Source organism: Mus musculus, chromosome 14, assembly GCF_000001635.26.
Source record: "Mus musculus strain C57BL/6J chromosome 14, GRCm38.p6 C57BL/6J".
Classification (NCBI taxonomy): Eukaryota; Metazoa; Chordata; class Mammalia; order Rodentia; family Muridae; genus Mus; species Mus musculus.
In genome coordinates, this window is record NC_000080.6 from 65099229 (window position 1) to 65123025 (window position 23797).

A 23797-nucleotide genomic window follows, 5' to 3' on the forward strand; every position below is an offset into this window, starting at 1 on the left:
CCTATTTTACTCTCTTGTAACTATGATAAAACACCACGACCAAAAGCAACTTGGGGAGGAAAGGGTTTATTAGGCGTACACATCCCAGTCACAGTTTATTATTGAAAGAAGCTGAAGCATAAACTTTAAAGCAGGGCAGGGCCCTTGGAGGCAGAAATTGAAACAGAGGCCTTGAAGTTAGGCTGTTCACTGGCTCGTTTCCCATGGCTGGCTCAGTTTTCTTTTTTTCTTTTTTTTTTTTTTTTCTTTTTTACACTAGAGACCACCTGCCCAAGGGTGGCTCTGTGCATAATAGGCTGGGTCTGCCCCAGACTTGCCCACAGGCCAATCTGATAGACGAGTTTCTCCCTTCCCCCCTTCCCTCCTCCCTCTCTCCACTTGGGGGAGAACATTTTGAGGTCTCCCTCTACATGGCTATTTTGGAACTCACTATGTAGACCCGGCTGGCCTGAAACTCACAAAGATCTGCCTGCCTCTGCTGGGATTAAAGGCACGTGCTACCCACCCATACCTGAGGTTCCCTCTTCTCAGAAGATCCTAGCTTGTGTCAAGTTGACAACAACTAACCATCGAACCATCCTTCCTCCTTCCCTTTCTGGGGACATGTAACGCTCCTCTCTCCCACTGATGAGCGCAGGAGGTAGAAATTGACTAGACAAGGCTGGGGCGCAGGGAGTGATCGGCCTTTTCTTGGCTAAAGGCTGGAAATAGGTCAAAGATGCCACAAGTGCCTAAGCCAAGTGCCACCAGGCTGGAGAGGCCAGGAAGGAGGTCGTCGTCTCCTACCCCTTTCCTGGACGCCATACTGAGGCTGTGACCCAAACTGCAAGGACCTCGACACCTGGCATGAAAGCTGAACTGGGTAACTCATCCTCTTTCCTGCCTCCATCCGCTAAAGCCCAATTAACTTGCAGGCAGTGACGCTGCTCAGTGGGGTTCCAGCCCCCGGGGGTTGGGGGGGAGAGGACCCTTCCCGCTGGACAGGAGCGTCTCTGTCTTTCTCTCCCAACAGTAGGTTTTTGGGTTTTTCCACCTAAATCTCACCCCCACTGTGGTACATGAATTTCATTCTTTGAATTTGGGAAATGAGAACCCGAAAGCATCTAGCTTGGTTTTGATGGCGGTTGAGTTTCCAGGATCCTCCCCTCTCAAGCTAAGCACGGAAGAGCCGAGAAAGGTTCTGCTGCCATCAAAGATGCCAGGATATCCCTGTATCGCTATTTTCTTTGCCATTCACGCCAGCCTCTTCCTCTCTCTCTTTAAGGAGAAACAAACACACAAACCCAAATCTCTACTTGCACCACTGACATATCAAAATATAATGACTTCCCTTTTTTTTTTTTTTTTTTTTTTTTTGAGACATGTCAGGGAAGTAGGAACAAACTTTATGAACTGGAGAACTGAAAAATGGAGAAAGCTTTGTCTGTTCGACTTGAAACTTCCCTTCAGCAGTTTGTCTACTTGGCTTTCTTCCAGAGATGTGTAGCGGCGGCAGTGGCAGCAGCAGCAGCAGGAAGAGCCCGGCAATGGGACAGGATAGGAGGCAAGGTAAGAATTTCCAGGGGTTGGTTCATCTCCATTCTGGCAAGAGCAGACTTGCAGATAACAGCTGCCTGGTGGACTTAGTCATCCGTTGGACCTCAGTAACAACACATTGCTGCTTCTACCTCTGACTGACTTGATGTCACCTGTACCTAAGCTTTAGGGAGAAAAAGGAGATCCCTGTGAAACTTACTGGACATTATATCTGGCTGCTGCTCTCTGGTTGTCACCCAGGATCTCTCAACCTCGTCAGTCTCCTGCCCCAGCTCCTTCTAAAAGGTATGCCAAACTGGCAGTGTGACTCTGGCTTTCCTTAACACCTCTTGCCACTGTAAGCGGTTGCTGATTATCATCAGTTCCATCGACAGCAGTTCCCCCGCTGCAGGACTCCACTCCTTGTTTTGCAGTGGCGCCCTAGATACCATCACAGCCACAACATCCCCCAAATTCATATTTTATGAATACTTACTTGCCAGGCAGTAGGTTACACCCTTTACATGCCTGCTGCCTCATTTTAGTCTGGCTAGGAATTACCACCCTACAGAGGGGAAAATGAAACTCCAGGAAGCAGAGGCCTGGGACCACAGAGGGCACAGCAGAGTCCACGACTCAAAACCATCCTGACCTGGAACCCCACATTCTTGACCAAAACAATCTAGGTAATCCACCAGGATGTTAAATTTACTATTTCTCACAGTGAATTCATTTCTATCCCTTCCTCCTGGCTCTCCCAGAATGTCCTGGTTTATAATGACTTTACCTTCATCTTTCCCAAGACAGGAACTCCAAACCTAGCACAACCTTCACTTCACTGTTTCTCTTTACACTTACATTCAGTCACCAAGACCTAAAGCCTTGACCTCAGGGTCTCCACCACCCATCTTTCAAAATTCTAATATCTACCCTGGATCAAGTCCTTTTTATTCTTCCTATGGACTTAGCTCTTCACCAAAATTTATGGCTCAAAAAGCTTTATCATATTCACAGTGTTTCTTTCAGAAAGGAGCTGAAGTCAGAATACAACAAAGCCAGCTCCCGCTGGCCTCACCCTAGGTGGAACTTTTACAGTGCTTATCATCTCTACCTTACATTTCAGAACTTAATCAGAAATAGGTGGTCAGCAGTGGTGACCCAGAGGCAGGGGGACCTCTGTGAGTTCAAAGACAGTCTGACTGGTATTCCAGGACCACTAAGACTGCACAGAGAAAACCTGTCTCAGAAAAAGAAAAGGAAGGAAGAAAGGAAGGAAGGGAGAAAGGAAGGAAGGAAAGAAAGAAGGGAAAAGAAATAGGCTTGCATTGTGATTTAACAACCACATAAAGAGATCCCTCTGTCCTAAGGAATTAGGATAGGAAATTAGGAAGCAGAGGCTCTGTTGTGCCACTAGCCCCTAGTGACACAGTGTCTGCCAGCGGTGCTTTGCCTCCAACAGTTCCTAATTTTAAGTTTCAGAATGACATATGTGACTGTTTTAATTTGGATCACATGTACCTCGATTAATGCAGCCTAAGCAACAAATCACCCCAAACCCACCTGTAAATAGAGCTTATGTCCAAAGCACAGAGACACACGCCATTCTCTCATCTGTTTATACATCTGGCAAGGTGAGCGCCTACCAAAGGTACCCAGTGCTGCCAACATGCCGTGCCCTCACACCATGACAGTCACCTGAAGAAAAGACACTCCCAGATAAAGTCTAACAGCACTCGTAGGAGATCAATTCAGCTACACAGAATGAAGTTAATTTGACACATTCTGAAAGCCTCTAGTGGTAAACAGTCAATATCCGCTAGGGCAACAGTAAGTTAAACAGAAGTTCACAGTATCACCGCAAAGAACGGGCACAAAGGAGCTTACAGAGCTGGGGAAGTAGCTCGGTTGGTAGCGCTCTTATCTAGCACATACAGGCCTGTGGTGGTGCAGGCCTGTAATCTCACAATGGACAAGTGCAGGTAGGAGAATCTAAAGTTAAAGGGCTTACTCAGCTCTAACCCTAGATATGAGAGACCTTGGTTTAAAAAAAAAAAAAAAAAAGATTTAACAAAAGTGGAAAACTACCCAAATGGCCAGCAGCACAGACCGCATAAAACACGACACTCATACGGCACCAGGAGTGAGCGCACTGCAGATCTGCAGCAGACACTGGTATAAAGTCTCTGATCAACACAACGCTAAGGAAAAGGAAATGGGGCTGGAGAGATGACTCAGCAGGCAAGAGCACAGGCTGCACTTGCAGAGGACCTGGGTTCTGCTCCCAGCACCTATATGGGGAGTGACAACCATCCCCATATAGCTACACTTCCAAAGGATTTTTCCAAAGAGTGGGATTCCTCACGCTTCTGACCCCCACAGATACTAGGCACAAACATGGTTCAAATATATGTATATATGCAGGTGAAACACTCTGACACATAAAGTAAAAGTTGATCTTTTAAAAGAAGAAAAGAAAGAGGGGGCTGGTGAGATGGCTCAGTGGGTAGGAGCACCCGACTGCTCTTCTGAAGGTCCAGAGTTCGAATCCCAGCAACCACATGGTGGCTCACAACCATCCTTAACAAGATCTGACTCCCTCTTCTGGTGTGTCTGAATACAGCTACAGTGTACTTACATATAATAATAAAATAAATAAAATTTAAAAAAAAAAAAAAAAAAAAAAAAAAAAAAAAAAAAGAAAGAGGACCCAGGGACAAAAAAAGTATAAAATATACGATTTCTGTACGGAAGTAAAAAATCATGCAGAAGCTAACCCAGAGTGGAGAGGGAGAGGGCAGACAGCCATGGTTTAGGTTTTCAGGCTGTCCTCTGGGCATGCGTGTGTTCAATTTGTCAAAATGCATCCAGCTGCTCACTTCCCACATGGACCCTTTTACCAACATAGATCACTGTTGAATGAAAAGATTTTTATTACATAGCTGAGGTGCTGCCATATGGTTACCCCACAGCTTCCAGTTGTTGTCAGCCTAGTCCAGCAGTCCAGGGAAAAGGCCAGCATACTGCTTGCTCAGCCTCACCAGCTCTGGTTTGGAACTGGGGGAGCAGCAGGCTGGGATGTAGTCACATGACAGGGACTGCTCAGCATTTAGTAGCATTTAAGTAGACTTGGGGTATTTCTAGACCCATGTACAGTGGTTAACCAAGAAAGCTGGTCTGCAGAAAGCAGAATAGAGCCAGCACTTGGAGAGAAGTGGACAGCCCCATGAGAGGAGGGAAGAGGGGCTGTCAACGTTCAGTTCCTTCAGTTCCGGGACCCACCATCTCCCACCATCTGTCCCAGCTGTCGCGGCAGTGGGATGCAACGGCTTTAGTTATTACTAAGAAAACCTTTAAGTCATTTACATTAACAGTCTTGTGTTCCTAGCAACCAAGCACACCTCGACTAAAGTCATTAACACACTTTCCTGAAAATGACTGAACGGTAGTTGCATGCTGACATGCCTCTGAGCGCTTGTCGTGTGTCATCTGATTTTTCACACTCAACACAACACAGCCAGCATGATGATTATTCCTACTTCCCAGATAAGGAAACAGAAGCCCAGAAAGGTTAAATTCCGTGTTCACATCTCCTACCCGGTAAGTGGTTGTGCCAGGTACTGAACCCTCTAAGATGCCTGCCATCTTAGTGATGAAGGCAGCAGCTAGTGCACAGGTGAACCATGGCTGCAGCTGCGGATTGGGCAAGTTGTTCAAGTGCAGAAAGTTTAAGAAAGGCTGACTGAGAAGTCAGTGAGCATCTCTTTCTGTCACAAGGGACTAACAGTTTGAGTTAGAGAAATGTGAAAGCACAACATACAGCAGAAGGTTATGAAACAAAAACTGGATGCCAGGGGACTGGCTGGTGGCACACGTCTTTAATCCTAGCACTCTGGAGGCAGAGGCAGGTGGGTATCTATGAGTTCGAGGCCAGCCTGGACTACAGAGCAAGTTCCAAGATGCCCAAGACTACACAGAGAAACCCTGTCTTGAAACAAACAAACAAACAACCCAAAAACTGGATGGTGAAGGGATGCTTCTTGCAAAAGACCTGGGTTCACTTTCCAGGACCCACATGTCGCTCACAGCCATCCATAGTTCCAGTTACAGAAGATCCAATGCCCTCTTCTGGCCTCTCTGGGCAGCAGACAAGTACATGATGCATATACACACAGAGAGACAAAACACTCAAATAAACCTAAAAATAAAAAATATTTTTAAGCCACAAAAGCTGTGTTCTTTTACCAGGAAAAGTATTCACAGAGCATCAAAAATGTTCTCTTAGGGTGGAGTCCCTGCTGGTGACTTATTCTTCCCCAAATGGTGACTACCCAAGAGAATCCTGAATGTCAGTCCCATAGATGAGAAATTGATACCAGAGGTCTCAAGTTTTAGGGAAGGAGGTGTCTGTAGTCACTTCCCCCACGGACAGCTGCCAGACACACAAGCCACTCAACAAAGATGCCATCAGTGACCCTGCCAACCTTCAAAAAGTAAGATTCAGGAGTTGTCAGTGAGGTTAAGTCAGATAAGTGCTAGTTCTCTTTTATACTCAGATTAAAAAAAAAAAAAAAAAAAGATGCTGAAAGCCACCCTTGCAGATCTTTTTCTATACATAAGTGACTGGGCAGTTTTGTGGCTTATAATTAGAACAATGCATGACAATTTCTAGATTAGGGCTCCAAGGTGACCCTTCTCTTCTCTGTCAGCGCCAAAGAGTGAGAAGGCTGGTCTCCCAGCTCCACCGGGCAGCACCTCACCACACTGCTAAATGGCTCCTTCTCAAAGCCCAAGCTTTGATGTTACCTTTTCTAAGTGGCTGGCTTTTGTCTGCCAAAATTGGTGAAAAACATTTGGAGTGGTGAGCAGATAATTTATGGCAAGAACATCAAGTTAACATCAGCTTCAAGCCAAAAGCACATTTTATTGTTTAAAGACAAAAACAAACCTATTTGTAGATTAGGGTGGGGTGTGGCTAGTCAAACACAGTGGCCAAGGGAAGTAGGAGGCCCTGGGGTTTGTCTCAGCACTTTATACACACACACACACACACTAAAACAAAAGCACTATTCTGTTAAATCATTAACACCATGACATAGTATTGCCTATGACAGGAAAAAGTAAGTTTTGCACTAGCTTCCTTCCAGAAGCCTTAGCGTAATTCAAGCCTGTTAACTACATTAAGACATCTAACCTGAATTAAATAAATTGCAGTCATGGTAGTGGGGCTGGAACTATAGCTCAGTGGTAGACAGTTTGCCTAACACAGGCAAGACTCTAAGTTTTATTCCCAGCATCTCAAAAAAGAAAAGAAAAAAAAAAAAACTCACATCAGCTAATAGATATCAAAGTGCCACTGGCATTTCTAAGCTTGACCCTGGGAGCTCTGCCTGATGATAGCTGTCCTCCTGAAGCAAACACAAAGGCACTAAAAACCCATCCTAAATTAAGTCATTAAGTAGCAAAGCTGTTCAGATAAAGCATACCACAGCACTGTCCGTTTGAAGGACTTAATGTAATGAGAGCTATAACCAGAGGAAAGTAAAATTAGGCAGGGTGGTGGCTGCACTCCAGTGTCACATTTGTATGCAGCTCCAAGCCTGTCCTTACACCAGGAAGTCACCCACAGACTTAAAAGTCAACTGCTTGATACCTTTCATCTACAAACCATCTTGTGAGGGAAAAGGCCTTCCAGTTAGCAAATGGTCACAGAGGTTTGGTTTTGTTTCTTAATTACATTTTTTTCACATAATATATTCTAATCACATTTTTTTCCTTCTCCCAATTCTTGCCAGATTCTGCCCACCTTCTCTCTTTAACATACAATGACAAAAAGGAAGCAAAATTCACACATGTGGGTACACGTGCTCACACATGAAAGTGCACACGTACACAGAAAACAAAAATATACAACAAAAGATCAATAAGACAAAACATGTCCAAACAAAGCAATCTGAGTCAAAAGGTCTACAAAACTCCACTGAGTCATTTTGGGTTAGTCATCTACTGCCAGATATGCGGTCTCCCCTGAAGTGTGGTTAATTTACTCGGTGAGATTCCATTGAAGAAAACAAGTTTTCCTTTACACACGAGTATCAGTTGCAGATAGGTTCTTGGTTGGGGGTGGGAACTTGTTGGAGCCTCTGCAGGACCTATGCATGCTACTATACTACACAGTCCTTGGCGTTCTTACGGACATCAGTACTGCTGTTTGGAGGACCATCTCCTTGGTGCCCTCCATCCCCTCTAGCTCTAACAATCTTTCTGCCTCTTCTTCTTCATAGCTCCATGAGCAGTGAGGGGAAGGTTTAATGAGGACATCCCATTTAGGACTGAATGCTCCAACACAGACATTCTTTTTTTTTTTTTTTTTTTTTTTTTTTTTTTTTTTTTTTTATTATATGTAAGTACACTGTAGCTGTCTTCCGACACTCCAGAAGAGAGAGTCAGATCTCATTACAGGTGGTTGTGAGCCACCATGTGGTTGCTGGGATTTGAACTCCGGACCTTCGGAAGAGCAGTCGGGTGCTCTTACCCACTGAGCCATCTCACCAGCCAACACAGACATTCTTAAGGAACGGCAATGAAGTTGGACCTCGAGGCCTATGCCTGTAATCCCCAGCACTTATAGGTAGCAGTAGGAGGATCAGAAATTCAAGGCCAGCCTCAGCTACATTTGCAAATTTGAGGCCAACACGAAACCTTGTCTCTAACAAGCAAATACATATATTAATAAATTTAGTTAACTTCTATTTCTATTTGTATATGTGTATGTGAGCATATGACATTTATGTGCAGATGCCCAGGGGTGCCAGAAGAAGAATACAGGATCTCTGGAGTTGGAGTTACAGGTGGTTGTGAGCCACCTGCTATGGGTGCTGGGAACTGAACTCAGGCCCTCTGCAAGAGCAGCAAGTACTCTGAACCACTGAGCACCTCTCCAGCCATGTCAGTGATTTTCTTCTCAACCAATGTGCCTATAAAATCGAAGCTTAATGCACAGCTTCCAAGAGTCATCACACTGTCCACATCCAAAGATGAGTCACGTGTTAACATCTGGAGCTTCTATGGAGGCTGGGAGGAAGGGCAAAAATCAATAGTTTCAACCACCCAGAATTTCTAAAAGAAAAATGTTAAATAGTTCATAGAGGCTTCCAGCACCATTTTGTTGGAGAAAATTTCTATGTTCTTTAATATTACTAATATTAACTCTCAATCTCAGTGGTGGGAACACGATGATATAGGAGCCAAGTAACCATTAGAACAAAATAATCTCCATCCCTCTCCCAACCAAAACCATCAGCCAGAAATCTGGTCAGGCTTTCATGGCTACATCTGGACCATATGTAACCACAGTTTTACAAATTCTTCAGTTTGAGGAACAAAAATATAATTATCCAAAGTTCATCTCTAACAGATTATGCTCGCTAACTGAGAATGTTCTCAGACGTGCATAAATACATGCTATAGACATGCATAATTACATGTTATAGACATGCATGTTATTGAGAGCAGCTTATCGCTAAGGTAATGCGGTGACCACTCAGAAACAAAACCCTTGACAGAAATGATGTAATAAAGGCAGCAATACATCAATTTCATGTGATATGTACAGTACATATGGAAACTCTGTTGAAAGCCACACATGTTCATATTGTTCATATGTATTATATGTAATATATATTATGTGTTATACATATCATGTATTTTATATATATAAAATGGTGATGATGCATGTTGTCAATTTGACAGAATCTAGAATCACCTGGAGAATGGACATCTGAGCGTGCCTGTGACTGGTTATCTTGGTTAAATTTACTGGTACAGGAAGACCCATCTTTTTTTTGTTTTGTTTTGTTTTTTGAGACAGGGTTTTTCTCTATAGCCCTGTCTGTCCTGGAACTCACTCTGTAGACCAGGCTGGCCTCAAACTCAGAAATCCACCTGCCTCTGCCTCCCAAGTGCTGGGATTAAAGGCATGTGCCTCCACTGCCCAGCTAGGAAGACCCATTTTAATGTAAGCAGGGATCCTGGACTGCTGTAGGTGGAGAGAGAGGGCTGAGCAGAGGCATGCAAGCATCCATCGCTCCTGTTTCCTGACTGTGACTACAATATCTGCTGCTTCATGCTTCCACTGTCTGGACCTTTCTGTACCATGAACTGTGAGCTAAATAAGTCCTCTCACCATTAAGGTGCTTTTACCAGCGAGTTTTCTCACAGTAACAGGAAAGGTGCTAATATGCTGAAACAGTGATATATCTTTCATTATTCATGTTTAGGTAGTGCCTCCAGGTCATGGGTGTCTGTTTCTCGCCATGTCTATACACCAAACACCTCAATGTTTTGTTTGCTTGTGTCACTCTTTAATCCCATGATCCTCAGGCATCTCACTCATGGGAAGTTCCCCATGGCAGTTTGTGGACCAAGATAGGATGACGTGTTCATCACTCACAGATACACAAGAAAGGCAAGGACAAGTTAATACTGCTTTTCTTAAAAATTTATTTTATCTGTATGATTATTTGTGTTCATGCATATATGTGCACCACAAGTGTGCAATGTCCATGGAGGCCAGTAGAGGGCATCAGATCCCCTGGACAGAAGCTGCAGATGGATGCAAGCTGCTGTGGGTTCTGGGAACTGAATCTGGGTCCTCTGTAAGAGCAAGTGCTCCTACCCACTGAGCCATCTCTCCAGCCCCTTTATTTAGTAGGTTTTAAATAAAGTGATTGCAAGGATGTCTTTCCTCCTAAGATTATGCTGAGATTATGTCCTTTTTCTTTAACGTCAAATTGTGCTTTCATGAAGTGACACTGCTGGTTGATGGCAACTATATCTTCCTTACTGGACAAAATGCTAAAACATTCCTGTTTTGGTATGCACCACTCAAGTTTTTAACACATTAATCCATAAAGTCTAGGAGAATGGTAACTACCAGTCTGTCCAATTACATCCTTCCTTGGCATTTTAAGGTATGTGGGGCACTTAACACTCGCATGTGCGTACACACACACACACACACACACACACACACACACACACGGCCTACACTACTAGTAACACTCCTTTGGTAGCTAGACTTCTATAGTCCTCAGGGACCACTATACGCTGCCATTTACACTCTAGTGTAGTCCCCTCTACACTGTGACCAAGGATTCTTGATATATGACTAATAGAAAGTCGGAAGTGGTAATATGTTAATCAGGTTGTGGTGATACAAGCCTTTAACCCTGCACTAGGAAGGCACAGGCAGATGGATCTCTGAATTCAAGGCCAGCCTATAGAGTAAGTTCCAGGACAGTCAGGGCTACACAAGACCCCTGTGTTTTTTTTGTTGTTGTTTGTTTGTTATTTTTTATTTTTTTGGTTTTACAAGACAGGGTTTCTCTGTGTAGCCCTGGGTGTCCTGGAACTCACTCTGTAGACTAGGCTGGCCTCAAACTCAGAGATCCGCCTGCCTCTGCCTCCCGCCTGCTGGGATTAAAGGCGTGCGCCACCACACCCGGCTATGTTTTTGTTGTTTTTAAGGTGATGGTATGTCATCTCCAAGATTTAGGGAGGTCTTTCCAGTCCCCCTCCCCCCCTTGACCGTTCTTTCTTGAATCACTCAATTCCATAAAACCTCGCCATCAGAGGCTGGACTGATAACTCAGCAAGTAAAGGCACCTTGCCCAAGTCCGATGACTTGAGGTCAATCCCCAGGACCCACACAGTAGTAGTAGACAGCCAACTCCCACAAGTGCCTTCCAATCTACACACACACGGTGGCACACACACTCAACATATACACAAATATAAAATGTTTTAAGAAAACGAAAAGATCTTACTTTGAGGCCAAAAGCATCTACGGAGAGACCCTTGTAGAGAGGAATCAAGGCTTCCTCCGGGGAACTGGAGCTGATGGCCCAGCCCAAGTGCAGCCTGCAGGTGCTATAAGCCTCATCAGAGACCCAAGCCACATCATTCCTGGGTCCCTAGCCTTCTGAAAGTGTGAGCTAGTAAACACTGGCATTTTAAATCCCTGATCTTGGGGTAATCTGTTAGGGACCAGTGAGAAATCACTGTAACTCCTCTCTCCCAGCAGCATCACCATCAGAAGCTCCTGGCGCCCTGTGCCTGTGTTGGAAGAAAAGAGGGGGTCAGAGAAGAGGAGATGCTCATTTCCGCTACCCAGGCTCCAGCTTGCTTAATCCCACTCCCTTGTCTTCCGCTGCTTCTTCAATTTCTCCTGTTGACCTTTGTGCTCAGTAAACGAAATCTTCCATCTCCGGCAGCAAATCAGTTCCACGAGTCTGCAGGCTTTCTGAGAAGAGGCAACAGTGTAAACATGACATCTTGGGAAGGGTTAGAAATCCGGTACATTTCTGTTGACTGGCTCTCTGACCCCAGCTGTGACATCATCATTAGGCCCATATTTAGCTCCGCAGAGAAACAAACCTCTGTACGCTTCACGAAGAAAACAGAAGGCAGCAGACGCGATCTCTTTTAAATACTGCCCATTCACCTTTACAGTTAGGAATAAGTACTAGAATAAAAATAATAGTATTGCAGCCAGTGCCAGAACTCCTCTGAGGGATGATGCAAAGACGTCTGTTTAGGGAACTACTATGGTATAGTGCTCAGAGTGTGGATGGAGAGGATACCATGGCTTAGAAGGAAAAATGAAAGGGAGATGGATAAAAGGGCACACTAGAAAGGTTCCACGGATGGATCCTGGAGGTAAAGTGAGATGGAGCTCAGATAACAGCGAGGACGAGGTTGCAGTTTGGGGAAGAGTCCCAGTAATGGCTGTTTAAAATAGCAACATCTATTTCTGGACTTCAAGTTATTTGCGTTGTTAAGGATATAAAATTGCCCACATCTTCATTAATATCTGTCACAAGCACACACATGCTGTGTGTGAGGAACTTGGGAGAAAATCAAGGGAGAAGGGGAATGGAGGCTAGATGGCTCAGTGGTTAAGAACACAACTGACTGCTCTTGTAGAGGACTCAAGTTCCATTCCCAGGGCCCACAAAGTGACTCACAACCATCTGTAACTCCAGTTCCAGGGAATCTGGTGTACCATCCTGGCCTCTCTGAGCACCGGAGACACATGCGGTATGCAGATATACATGCAGGCAAAACACCCACATACATAAAATAAATAGTTTTTACAATTTAAGAGAAAGGGGACGGAAGCGGAGTTGACAGCTATGTCAGTGTGGAACCAAGGAATAAAATCATCCATAAGTGAGGTACAGTGGGACACACACATGGGCAGAGAGGCAGAAGGATCTCTGAGGTTAAGGCCAGCCTGGTCTACATGGCAAATCCCAGGCCTGAGAAAAGGGTTCACTATACTGTAGCCAAGGATGTCCCCAGGGTCATTCCTCCTGCCTCCTCGTCCCATGGACTGGGCCTACAGGTGTGTGTCACCATGCCTGGCCTCCCATTTCTGCTGAGCCACCACTGCATTTTGCCCTGGAGAGGTGAACATAACTGTGATGCCAGCAGTCAAACCTGTCTTTTCTAGACCCTTCCCCTGGAGCCACACTGCCCACTAAGCATCTTATCCTGTTTTGCACAAATCAGTTGTTCAAATCAACTTCATTCAGCTCTCAAGCGAAATCCTTCTCTCCACCTGCCCAGGTCTCTCCCTTCTTCAGGTACCACAACCTCAGGTAACACCATCACCAACCAGGCTGTAGCCCAAGGTGGAAACACAGGCTGTTACGTTCCCGTGGTCTTCATCCACCACATCCAACTGGCTATCGCAGCCTGACAAGGATGCTTCTACAAACGAAGGCTTCTTAACCCGCTGGACTTCAGAGTGGGTCTGCATGTCAATGGTGTCATAAACTTACTATGACAGCTCCTGGCCACGGTAATAACTCACCGCTATTGCTTGGGGGGGGGGGGGTTATGATAATTAAACAAGTCATCATATATAAAATGGGTAGCACACAATAGGAAACCAAAAGCATTCCCCTGGACCACCCTTTTCCAGCCTTCACAAGTTGGCAGGCCAGGATTTCTACCACATGGCTCATCTTGCCCTTCCTCTTCTGAGCTACACTCGGTCCCGACATCCCGTCTCATAAAACCTTTCTGCACTGTGATTTCTCCTGTGTGTGACTCATCTGCACTTTGTCTAGTTTTCATTCTCCCATCCCCCAGGTCTGCACAGTGCAGGCTGGCCTCAAACTCACTTCTCACCAGAGGGCCCTCCTAACTCCAACCTCCACCCAAGTGCTGGGGTCACAGGCAAGGACCACAGCCCGCTGTGGTTTTGCCTGTGGAATTAAGTCCCAATACTTAAGCGTCGTAAGTGGTGAGCTAACTGCCCTTCCAGCCATCCTGAGTCCAGTTAGCACAAACTCTGAGCGCCCCACAGGGCACTTCCTGTCTACAATGGCTTCCTGTCTGCACATGCTGAGCCTCTGGTGGTCAGCTCCTGGCCACAGAATCTTCTCCAGAATTGTGACCTAAGGGTACCTCCCGTTCACTCTACTGTTCAAAACACAAAAACTGAAATGAGTAGTGGGGGGTGGGGTGGGGGGATTATAGGGAAGTGGGAGAGAGAGAACAAGAGGAGATGGATAGAAGAGTTGGGGGAAGGGAGAGGGGGGACAAAAGAGAGAAAGAATATGAATGAAAATTAATTTGGACATAGGCAAAGTTGTCAGAAACTGGTAAATCTGGCTAAGGGTAACCTCAAACTTACAAAATTATAACAAAGTGCTATATAACTCTGAGAACTTCTGCTAAGTTTAAAATTACTTCAAAAGACAAGATTAAAAATAAAAAGCATTATGCAATCCAGCCATAAGGAAACAATAACAAGTTGAACATTTCCCCAAACTGACCTACATTCCCAGAATGCCAGTGTTCTGGAGAGGACAGGGAGGGGAAAGCAAGAGAAGGGAGGAGAGGAGGCGGAGGGGGAGGGAGGCCAGGGGTGTGAAGTCAAACAGTGTAACGGGTGAACTGGATCAGACTGACAAAAAGGTCCTGACATGTATGACTGGCACAATGATGACATTTGTGGGCAGACTCCATTATTTAATAGCATTACAGCAGTTTGAATTTCCTGTGGTTAGGTACGAGAATGTCATCGTGCTTAAGAAATGCATGCTACAGCCTGGGGTGTGGCTCAGTGGTACAGCAATTACCTGGGATGCTCAGGGCTCTGGATTCTCACCCACACACCACCATGAGTGAAAAGAGGAAGGAAAGAAGGGAAGGATGGAGGAAGGGAAGGGCACAGGGCAGAGACAGGAGTTCATGGGGAACCATTGAAGGGCAGAAGATTATATTTCAATGTATAATAGTCTCTCCCCCTTCTCTTTCTTCTGTCTGTCTGTCTGTCTCTCTGTCTGTCTGTCTGTCTCTCTCTCTCTCTCTTCCTGTCTCCTGTGAAAGCTTCCCCTATCCATTGAGACAGACCACACCGTCTTGCAATGACTATAAATGTTGATGACCAACACTGAAGATGACTCAGAAAGATTTTCTGTGCTGGTGGGATCAATGACTACTGTTAAAATGCCCATACTAAGCCAGGCATGGTGGCACACGCCTTTAATCCCAGCAATCGGGAGGCAGAGGCAGGCGGATTTCTGAGTTCACGGCCAGCCTGGTCTACAAAGTGAGTTCCAGGACAGCCAGGGCTATACAGAGAAACCCTGTCTTGAAAAACCAAAACCAAACCAAACCAAACCAAACCAAACCAAACCAAATAAAATGCCCATACTATTCAACTCCTATCAAAATCAATGATAGTTTTCACAGGAAAAAAAGGCAATCCTGAAGTTCATAGGGAACCACAAGATCCTAAATAAATTACACAATCTGGGGCAAAAATAAATAGCCAGAGGCATCCCATACCCGAATTTAAACTACACTGGGAGCACAATGCCTCCAGCTAGTTTTCTTTTTAATTTTTCTCTTAAACATTCTTTTAAATTTCATTTATTATTATTAATTATTATTGTTGTTGTTGTTATTTTATTTTTTGTGAGAAAGGATCGCAGTATGTAGTCCTGGCTGACCTGGAAATTGCTATGCAGATGTGGCTGACCTTGAACCTCAGACATCCACCTGCTTCTGCCTCCCCAATGCTACCTAGGACTAAAGGTTTGTGCCACAGGCCTAGCTTGCTTGTCTCTTTATAAATTTTTATTCCATGTCGTTACGTTCCTTATAGAGTTTGCTTCTATTGCCATGAGTTATCTCTTCATTCATTCTGCTGGTCATGTCTTTTGCTGTGCAGAAACTTTTTAAATCTAATCTAATCGTGTGTGTTGTTGTGTGTGTGTACTGTCTTTTGTAATTTGGGTCATATCCCAAACTTAAATTCCCAAGCCAGTGTCAAGAATCCTGTATTTCTTCTGTATTTCATCCTGTATTCTCTTCTACTAGTTTTAAACATCCAAGTATTATATTTAAGTCTTACTCCATTTGAATAACCTTTTTGTTTGTTTGGTTTTTGTTTTTTTAGAGACAGGCTTTCATTGTGTTACTGCCCTGGCTGTCCTGGGACTCACTCTGTAGACTAGGTTGCCCTTGAACTCACAGAGATCTACCTGCCTCGGCCTCCCGAATGCTGGGATTAAAGGTGTGTGCCACCACTGCTCAGCTGAAGAGCTTTTTGTGTATGGTGTGATGTGTCCAGTTTCATTCTCGTGCAAGTGGATTTCAGTCTTTGCCAGCCATGAATAGACGTCCTCCCTTTCCTCACTGTGTGAGCTCATTATTTTGGTTTAGTTGTCCATAAATGTGTGGATTTATTTCTGCAACCTCTGTTTTGTTCCATTGGTCTTTTGTGCTTTTATGTCAGTACTCTACTGGAGAGATGGCTCGGTGGTTAAAAGCACTGGTTGCTCTTCCAAAGGATGCCGGTTCAATTCCCAGCACCCACATGGCACTTACACGCCTGTCTGTACCTCCAGTTCCAGGGGATCTGATGCCCTCACACAGGCATATTTTGCTTGTTTGTTGTTTACGGAGGGTCTGGGGAAATCAAACCTAGAACGTAGCACATGCTAGGCAAGAGTTCTCCCACTGAGCTATGTCCCCAATCCAGTCACTCTTTAAAAAACTGTACATGCATGAGTTCCTTCATGTATGTATGTGATTCATATGCATGCAGTGCCTGGGGAGGCCAGAAGAGGGCACTGGGTACACTAGAACTAGAGTTAGAGGTGGCTGTAAGCCACCAAGTATGTGCTGGGAATCGAACCCTGGTCCTCTGCCAAAGCACTGAGCCATCACTCCAACCACCAAAATGTAAAGCCTATAGCTAGCTTTTCAAAACATAAAAAGAGAATTAGCGCTGTGGTCTCTTCACTACTGTAAATGTTTTTAATCTTATTATAAAATGCTCCAGATTGGGTTGTTAGAATTGATTTTTCTCTTATCTCTTTAGACCTAAGGATTCCAGAGGCAAGAATCTAAGTTGTCTTCTGGGATGGAACAGCAGGCATAGAGTGTAACCCAGGACAGTTTTAATTGCTGCTATGATGTTACTAGTGAAATTCATGCTACAATCTGGGTTCCCATGAAACACAGCTGGATATTCTTGAGATGAGAACTGGTGCAGAAAATGAACTTTTGGTTGAACTTAGCATGGCGCTGTCAATGTAATCATTGTGGGCCTCTGTCTCTCCTGGAACCTCGGGTGAGCAATGTTGGAATGGCCACAGCTGGTTCCAGGTAGATATGCAGATAGGCAGTGAGACAGGGTGTGTGTGTGAAAGTTCCTGCCTCTATCTGAGCCTCTGGTATTTGCATCTTCTAGTACCACTGCAGGTGATGATCCCAAGATAAAATCCCTCCAGAGACCCTGGGTTCAAGTCCCAGCACCCACATGGTGGTTCACAATTTCCTTCGGTAACCCCAGTCCCAGGGGACCCAGTGCCGCATTCTGGCCTCAATGGGTGTGCAGGCATACATGCAGCCAAAGCACCCAGACAACATAAAATTTAAAGAAGAAATATTTTTAAAGCCCTGGGGTCGACCCTCTGAAGAATACAGAGATGTTATCTGTGTTCTTCCCCCTTCCCTTGCTTGCTGCCATCGGGAAATCTATAAACTTCCTTTTCTCTGTAACATCTGCCCTTCACTCTGCCCATGCTATGTTGCATTTTGGAGTGGAACTACTCAGAGGTACTATGAAAAAACACTTTTTTTTTTTTTTCATTTTTCAAGACAGGGTTTCCCTGTGTGTAGCCCTGAAACTTTCTCGGTAAGACCAAGCTGGCCTTGAACTCACAGAAATCTGCCTGCCTCAACTTATGGGATTAAAGGCACAAGCCACCATTACCTGGTTGGTACTAGGAACCTTTATTAAGAGATCTTGGGGGCCGGGCGTGGTGGCGCATGCCTTTAATCCCAGCACTCGGGAGGCAGAGGCAGGCGGATTTCTGAGTTCGAGGCCAGCCTGGTCTACAAAGTGAGGTCCAGGACAGCCAGGGTTATACAGAGAAACCTTGTCTCAAAAAACCAAAAAAAAAAAAAAAAAAAAAAAAAAGAGATCTTGGGACTGGAGAAATGGCAGTAGTTAAGACTGCTTACTGCTCCTCCAAAAGACTCAAGTTTCGTTCCCAGCGCCCATATAGGGCCGCTCACAATCACCTGTAACTCCATTTTGAGTATATCCAAAACCCTCTTCTGGCTTCCAAGGGCACCCACCCATTCACATGTGGCATACAGACGCATATGCATAATAAAAATAAAAATAAACCTTGAAAGACAAGAGTGTGCTTGTGGGAGGCCCTTAAGTCACTGGGGGAATGCCCATGGAGCAAACTGTACAGTCCCAGTCCCTTCCTCCCTCTCCTTCTCTGGCTACCTGGTCATGGGCTAGAACTGTAAAACCATGAACCAAAATAAAAATGTCCTCTTTCTAAGTTACTTATCTCGGGCATTTCAGCACAGTAACAGAAAGTCCAGGGCCACACTGGCCAAGGGACTCCTGTTCCTCACAGGAGCACACTATCATCTCTGTAAGTGACAATACTTGGTACATGGTCACATCACACTTGGGGCCCAGGCCCCTCTGACTTCCTCTTGGGAAGGTACCTGCCCCAGAGGTCACATGCACACCTCTCTTTGTGCAGGGTCAGGTCAAGCAGTCTCCAGATACCTGTCCAAGGGAAACTCAGTTCCTGGTGAAAGAAACAAGCCCCCCTCTCTCCAGGATAGATAGCTTAAGCAGCAACGAGATACTTCCCAGCCATAGGATCTGCTTCAGTTGCAGGAGTCCTGAAGGATCCCACCCCCTAGACCCTCGGCAGTGTTTATGGAACTCACAATGCTTGCTCTTACAAGCCCTCCAGAGGTTTCTATTATCTTGAACTCAAGAGTGTATGGAACATTGACATTCAGCCGCTCATCTAGTCTCAGGGTTGTTTTTGCTCTGTAAGGACACAAAGTGGTTTTTGAAGCTCCTCGTGTTTGTCAGAGGGTTCTGCAGCTACGAGGGAGCAGGCTTTTGGTGAGCAGAGGAGAGAGAGCTGTGCCTTTGTGCTTTCCTGTGATTGCTCTGCCAGAGAGTGACATCCCGGGGGAACTGTCTAACAGCAGACAGCGTTGCTAACAGGAAGCGGGCAGCAACATGGTTTTTAGCAATAATGATCAAACATTCTTTGAATTTCCCCCTTTATCCTTGAAATGCCTCGTGTTGCCTCGGATCTATTCATTGCCGCTTATTCATCTGACTCGAGTCATCTCTGCAGATCTGTACACAGAAGTCACGGGGCTCTGAGGACATCGCTGGAGACAAAAAGCTCAGAGGCTCAGAGGGAGGGCCAGGAAGATAAACAGTCACTCCAAAGCCCGAGCAGCTCTTTAAAAACCAATAAAGGACAAAGAGCCACGAAAACATCTCCAAACGGCCCTTGGGTTTTGAAGATGGCCCCTACAATTTCTAAACATTTTTTACCCTGCTATCTCTGACTTTTCCATGCTCTTTGGTCCACTTCTCTTATCCTCTGGCATGAATTTCCTCCATTAATTATCCATCCTCCCCGTGGGATGCTCTACATCTCCTGCCTCCACTGCTTCCTTCATCTTCTCCATCACCGGAAACACGCCCTAGGATGCCCTGTTTCTTGGAGGCCTTTTTCCATGCTGCCTGAGCATGGACTGAAGGCCAGCAGTTCCAATGCCATCTTGAATTTAGAAATCCAAATTTCGGTGGTTAGGACTGGATCTGCATTCTAGAACCGGATGTGGTGGCCCTGGAATCCTGTCACTTACGAGGCAGAGTCAGAAGGACCACCCCTGAGTCTGAAGTCACCAGGGCTATGTGGAAAGACCTTGTCTCAGAAGAGTGAGGGGTGGCGGGTTGGAGGCAAACGGTGAGTGGGGGACCCATGGCCCAGCAGTTGAAGTGCTTACTGGCCAAGGATTAGGACCTGAGTTCCAAACCCCAGCCCCAACATGACAACGAAATATGGGGGGAGGGGAAGCCTGAAACCAGTGCTAAAATACAGAAAGAGAGAGAACATTCTAGGGGCTCACAGGGTCAGCCTGTCCAGCTGAAACAAGTAAGCTCCAGGTTCAGTGAGAGACAAACTCAACAAATCAAGGTAGAGGGCAATAGAGGAAGACACCATCAACCTCTGGCCTTTCTATGCACATGCGAGGGCTCCAGCAGCCTACCCAAGCTCCCCCACTCCCACTTTGTGTTCTAGCAGACACCTGGGTGATTTGTGAGCTCCCTAGCGACTGGGAACCACTGTTGCCTCCAGTTGTCCCTCTCTCCAATGGCTTATCTTCCTCTTCAGTTCAGTAATTCATCCTCTAGGGCTCCGTCCTGGGTCTCAGGCTTCCTTCCCCGTGTTTCTTTCTCTAACGCCAAGCTAGTGTTTGTTTTCATATACATGAGTCTACACCAGATACTCTCAAGTGTGGGTCTCCAAGTCTGGCCTTTGTTCTGAGCCCCTGGGATATCCGGTTGCTTTCTGGATCTTTCTATCAAAATATCACATGGCTTTCTAAACTCCACTTGTCTGAAATGAACTCAACACCTTCTAACCCACTCTGCATCTGTGATGACAGTGACAGTCTGGGCTACATGATGTGGTTCTGGCAGCCACCTAGTCCCTGCCATCTCAGGAGCCAATAACCCCTACCACTTAGGAGTTTTGAAAGCCACAGCCTGAAACTCCTGGTCTGAAGCCCGATTCTCAGATGAGAGCCATCCCTGGTCTCTTTAGGGATGTGGGACTCCCTCACAAACTTGTTTCTCACAGTCTTTGTAAAAGATCAATCTTTTTAGACAGTCCCAGTGTGGGTGAGCCAGTCCAAGCCTGCTCTTATACCCAGGTCTCCCTAAGCTTCGGATTCCCTTCCTCCACACTAAATCAACACACATCTGTCACTTCCCATCTGCTGGGGTGAACCCTTCAGCCAAACAAGCCAAAGCCCTTCTTTCGGCTCTCTCAGTCATAATGTGAAACGAGGGCCTTTCGCTTTCTAAACCCACGCCATCAAGCCCAAGCCGATCCAACTTTATCTTCCTCTCTCCATCACCCCATCACTCCACACCCTGGGATTCTGCTCTCAGACAAGGTCTCAGAGTTTCTTCTGCCTGCGTAAATTACAGAATCCATCGCTCTTGAAACACTGTGGATGGTCTATAGTCACAGGTGAAACCATGTGTGGTATGAGACTATCCTCTGAGCCAAACTGCTGCCATCCTTAGGAGTGTGGCTCAGCTTGCTCACCAGCGGTCATCAGTTAGGCTTGCTGAGACAGGTACAGGGTGGGTCATGGATAGTAAACCCCACCCCCAACCAGCGATATGCAATTCTTCCCCAATTGTACATGATCTCCGGGTCTCTAGAGGATATAGATGAGGAAGGATGAGGTGACAGGACTCTAGCCACACGGCTATGGGAGAGCCATCATGCATGCTGAGTACAGACCTTCCATTGCGGCTGCTGTAGGGTCTTCTCATGCTCCTGTCTGTCCCCTCACCCACAGCCCTGTAAGTAAGCTTAATAAACTCACTCGTCCCCCAGAGCAAACTTTGGTGGAATTTCACACTGGTTTATCATCAGGATCCAAAGAGAGTGGGTAGGCATTTTTTACATCACACCAAGGGAAGGGATTTTAGAAACACCTTCTGATGGCTTGTATCTGCTTAGCCCAGGGGGAGGCACTCTTAGGAAGGGTAGCGTTGTTGGAGTGGGTGTGTCACTGTGAGTGTGGGCTTTAATACCCTAGTCCTAGCTGCCTGGAAGTCAGTTTTCTCTTAACAGCCTTCTGATGAAGATGTAGAACTCTCAGTTCCTCCTGCACCATGCCTGCCTGGATGCTGCCATGCTCCCACCTTGACAATAATGGACTGATCCTCTGAACCTGTAAGCCAGCCCCAATTAAATGCTGTCCTTATAAGAGATACCTTGGTCATGGTGTCTATTCACAGCAATAAAACCCTAACTAAGACACACCTTGTATCTCATTTTCAGGGCCTGCTGAGATCTGAGTCCAGTGGTTAGCAGCAAAGAGGGTTTGTGTGGTGGCACCTGGAGAGAATCTGCATTGCCAGTGACTGCTTCAGTGGAGACCATGACAATTTCTTTGGGCAACACAAGGTTAATCTCCAAGATGTAAAACCCTGCAGTGAGAGTAGAGAGGCCATTTCCGCCTGAGCAAAGGGGTCAAATCCACTGAGGGTGAAAAACCGACTTCTTCCACGGTAAAGAAAGCATCAGAATATAGGTTCTATGTCCACCTCAACTTCCAGATCTCATTCTGTCCCAATAACTGTTGTCACTTTAATAACAGACAGCAAGGCAATTTACAGGGTAATCTGGCCAGTTGTAGGGTTCTATATTCGTTGTCATCTGAGGCAACAAAGGATACTTCCTCTTCAAGGTGCACATGGAAAGTCCTAGGTCTTGTAAGTGCTTGAACTGGGAAGTGAATCCCTGAGCCCATGTTTTTCCAACATCAGGACCAACAGACAATCATGATTATTTTAGTAAGTAAAAATGTTTGAAAGTTGTGAATATAGATACTTGGTTCCTTTGCTCTGTGTGTGTGTGTGTGTGTGTGTGTGTGTGTGTGTGTGTGTGAGATGTATGCACATATATGTAGATGAGATATTTCTTGCACATGAAGGTCAGATGTTGACTGGATATTTTCTCTAGACGTACATTCATTCATTAAATCAACTCAAGAGTGAATGGAAGGGCCGAGAAGAACTACTTTTAGCCTCACTGGGACACTGGCTCTTTGTTGCCTTGAGGCTCAGATGGAAATCTTGGCTGTTCTGAGTCTTGAGCCTGCCAGCTTTCTGACTGGAATAAATACTGCTCTCCTAGGCCTCCAGCAGGACAACTGCAGGCCTCTGGGCCTCTCAGCTCCCCCTTATCACGTGAGCCAGTCCCTTAGAATCTCTTTGCTTATTGTCTGTCTCACTGTATAGCATGTGCATATGTGTTCAATGTGTATGTGTATGTCTTCTGTTTCTCTGAAGAAGCCTAACAATGAGCAAACATTCTCCTCTAAATGCTCTGAATTCTGCCATAACGACCACATTACTAAGAATTGGCGCCACTGCTAGGGACCTCCTCCCAAGACCCTTTGGAGGACATCTTGTCTGTAACTTGGTATCTCAAACAAAGAGATCCTGATTCCATGACTCAATGTTGACATCAGCTCTCTTGTGTGATTAGCCCTGGAAGTGAAGTTAGGGTTGAGATGTGCTAGGAGTGTGTGTGCTCACTGAGACACCTGGCATCACCTAGGTAACAATGTCCTCTGCCTCTTTCTGAAAGTCGAGAAGTTGAGAGACAATGTGTACTACCCATAAACTGCTAAACATCCCGTCTTCTTACTTTAAGATTTATCCGTATGAAAGTTTTGTTGCGTGTATGTCTATGTACCATGTGCATGCAGAAACCCATGGAGGCCAAAGCTCCTGGAACTACCATGTGGGTGGCTGGGAATTGATGTTGGGTCCTCTGAAGAACAACTAGTGTTCTGAACTGCTGAGCCATCTCTCTAGCTGCTCTGACCTTGGTGTTGACTGCTCTGTATGAGTAACTATAAAAGTAACAGCACTTTCTCCTCTCCATCTTCCCCTAACACACACACACACACACACACACACACACACACACACACACACTCCTTCGGAAAACTGCTGAGAGCTCTTAGACACACTTCAGACACTGAAAAGGCTATGGGGGACCCATCCATTAATAAGATTGACAGTGTTAATGCAGATGATAGCTTTTTAAAAAAATCATTTGATTGGCATGAAAGACCAGATAAGCTGTGTAGCTAA

At 45.6% G+C, this 23797-nt stretch overlaps 1 protein-coding gene and 1 long non-coding RNA gene across 3 annotated transcripts in view; one reads left to right on the forward strand and one right to left on the reverse strand.

Moving 5' to 3' along the window:
- The window catches only part of Extl3 (exostosin-like glycosyltransferase 3), a 97841-nt gene that overhangs the window by 47170 nt on the left and 26874 nt on the right, over positions 1-23797 (reverse strand). The window lies entirely within an intron of this gene.
- Positions 142-4012, forward strand: Gm52119. The gene is made up of 3 exons (XR_003951142.1): positions 142-862; positions 1477-1548; positions 1700-4012. It is a non-coding gene; the product is annotated as a predicted gene, 52119 (long non-coding RNA).